Here is a 2,951-nt window from a genome sequence, read left to right on the forward strand (position 1 = left end):
TTTTCTATATATGTTTTTTTACGAATTTTCTATTTATGTTTTTATGTGTACTTGATATAAATTTATGGTAAATAATTGAAATTTTTAATTCTTGCATCAGCTTTTAGAAATTAATCAATCCATCATTAATATAGTATACATACTTGAAATAGAATAACGAAGAAAAGCATATGATTGTCAATTTATTTCATAAAAACTTAAAGATGTAGTGTATTTTAAAAAAAAAGAGTGTGAATATCAATGTCATAATAATAATAATAATAATAATAATAATAATAACAACAACTAGTATTAAGATGCACGCATTGCGTGCTTGTGTAATCAATTTTTTTAACGAAAATTTTAAAAAAAATGTTGAAATAAATAAAATACAAAATTGACATATTTATATACAAATTTCAACCAGAAAAATATAAATTTTCTCTAATTAAAGAGCTAATAATTAAAAAAAGTATTAAATTAATTTATTGTAAATTTTTTAATGTAATTACGGATCATGATATTCAAATATTTTAAGTTTAATAATATAGTATATATATAAATAATGAAAATAATAATAATAATAAATAGTACTAGGATGCACGCATTGTGTGCTTGTGTAATCAATTTTTTGAACGAAATTTTTTTAAAAAATAAATGGTGAAATAAATAATACAAAATTGACATGTTTATATATAAATTTCAACCAGAAAATATAAATTTTCCATAATGAAAGAGTTATTAAAAAGGTATTAAATTAATTTATGGTAAATTTTATAATATAATAACGGATCATGATATTAAAAGATCTTAATTTTAATAATATAGTATATATAGAAATAATAATAATAATAATAATAATAATAATAATAATAATAATAATAATAATAATAATAATAATAATAATAATAATAATAATAATAATAATATTACGAGAATATATGAAATCAGTGTTATTTAGTAAGTCAAATATGCGAATTGTATTTAAATTTTGTCCCTTATAATAACCCAATAGCACTTTCCTTATAAATCGACAATTACACCTATAAGAGTGTTGTTATAGCAAACTTTTTTTTACATCAAAATAAAATATAACTAGAGCCTTTTTATAAAGAGAATTAAGAAAGATGAAATACCTTTCTGAATTTTCCATCATGCTCTTCGCAACTCTTTTAGTCTCATCTTCCGGTATATATCTACATATATATATTATTTATTTACGAAAAAATTATTTTCGTATTTTTTTCATTTCATTATTTATTTATTTTCTTTGTTTTTCGTTAAAAAAAATGGGTTGTACACCCTAATTCTAGTATATATTACTAATTCGCACTATTTATCTTTTTCGAAGTAATGCCATAATTAATATATTTATTTATTTTTGACAGGACAGAAAGAATTCAAATTTTGCCCAGCCAGTATCCCAAGAGAAGGTTCATGCGGTGTGGAAGGAAACCATGACTGCTTTTTGCTTGTATTAGGCCAATTTCCGGCAAGCAAAATTCCCAGTAAAATTAAATGTGTGGATGTTAGACACAAAAACCGCAGCAAATGCACTTGTGAAATTGTTTGCGATTAATAAATTATTAAATTCCTAGTTAATAATTTCTATATATTTACTTTTTTAATATATGTTCTAAAATTTAAGTGTTATTCAACAAAGAAATTAAGGAAATTTATATCCAAGAGAATAGTAAAACAAACTATTTTCTCTTGTACTAGTTGCATACATTGATACATATGCATAAATATTTTGATATGAATTAATTTTAATGGTATTTTTAAAACTGACATGATTAATTAAATATTCCAAAGCTTATATTAAGATATATTAAGACAAAAATAGATATTTACTAAGTAAAAAATTTAAAAGCAAATTAGATGTGATAATTACAGATAAATTATAAATAAATTACTCGTGCAATACTCTTTAACATTATTAATAAATTGTCTCAAAATGTTCTAATCTCGGTGAGTGCATGATTTGACTCACCATACCAATAAGAAAGGTAATACAACTATATAAGAACTATGATATATATTGTTCACTACTAGGCATCTTGGCGATAGCTTGTAACTTCATGTTAGTCCATGCACGTGAAATTTCGTGTGCATAGATAATGCATAAATAATTTATGTTACAACAAAAAATAAATTAATATTTTAGATATTTTTGAATTGAAAAAACAAAGTTGAAATATTGTAATTATTAATAGTAAATTATTGACATATAAATTAATGAAGGGCAATTTAGTCCATTCGTTAAATGACCAATGTAGTTATTATAAGATGTAGAGGTGTCAAAACGAGCTAAGCTCATCATGTTGGCCTGTCCGTCATATAAAATAGTTGGGTTGGGTTCACATCCCAATCCACCAAATAACGGCTCGCTCCACCTAACGGTAGGTTGCAACGAAAGCCTATAGGTTAACCCACTAACGGATAATTTCAGTTGAGAATTCTTGCAAGCAAACTAGATCAAGTAATAATATAATTTTATTTGATTTCAAGTCGTTCACACAGGGACTATTATCTAATTACTAACTAGGTGATGAATTATTTAAATTTAATCTGAGCTAAATAAAGGAAGTTATTTTTATGAATACTTAAACTAGATATGATAACAAATTTATGCTAAAACCAATAAGTTAACTAAATTAAACGGTGGATTGAGTTGAAGATAAATTCAAATCTCAAGAAAACGATCAGGAAGACTGTAGGACCGAGCGCATGCTGCTTTATCAAATGCTATAGCTGGTGGTAATAGTGAAACTCAAATCTTCTAAACCGCAGAGCAGCCCAAGTGCTATGGTTCGATCTCTCAACTAAGAAGGGACAATTATTGCACCCCAGTATTCTCCCTCTCAATAATTTATATCCTTGAAATCAATGGAAATCGAACCCATGACCTTGGCTCTGATACTAATTGCAGGAGCGAGCGTCTGCCACTTTACCAAAAGTTATATTCTTCT

General features: G+C 25.2%; 1 long non-coding RNA gene across 1 annotated transcript; it reads left to right on the forward strand.

Moving 5' to 3' along the window:
• Positions 1–1,069: 1,069 nt before the first annotated feature.
• Positions 1,070–1,590, forward strand: LOC140879447 (uncharacterized). The gene is made up of 2 exons (XR_012149420.1): positions 1,070–1,167; positions 1,368–1,590. It is a non-coding gene; the product is annotated as an uncharacterized lncRNA (long non-coding RNA).
• The last annotated feature ends 1,361 nt before the right edge of the window (positions 1,591–2,951 follow it).

The sequence above is a fragment of the Henckelia pumila genome, chromosome 2 (assembly GCF_033568475.1).
Source record: "Henckelia pumila isolate YLH828 chromosome 2, ASM3356847v2, whole genome shotgun sequence".
Taxonomy (NCBI): domain Eukaryota; kingdom Viridiplantae; phylum Streptophyta; class Magnoliopsida; order Lamiales; family Gesneriaceae; genus Henckelia; species Henckelia pumila.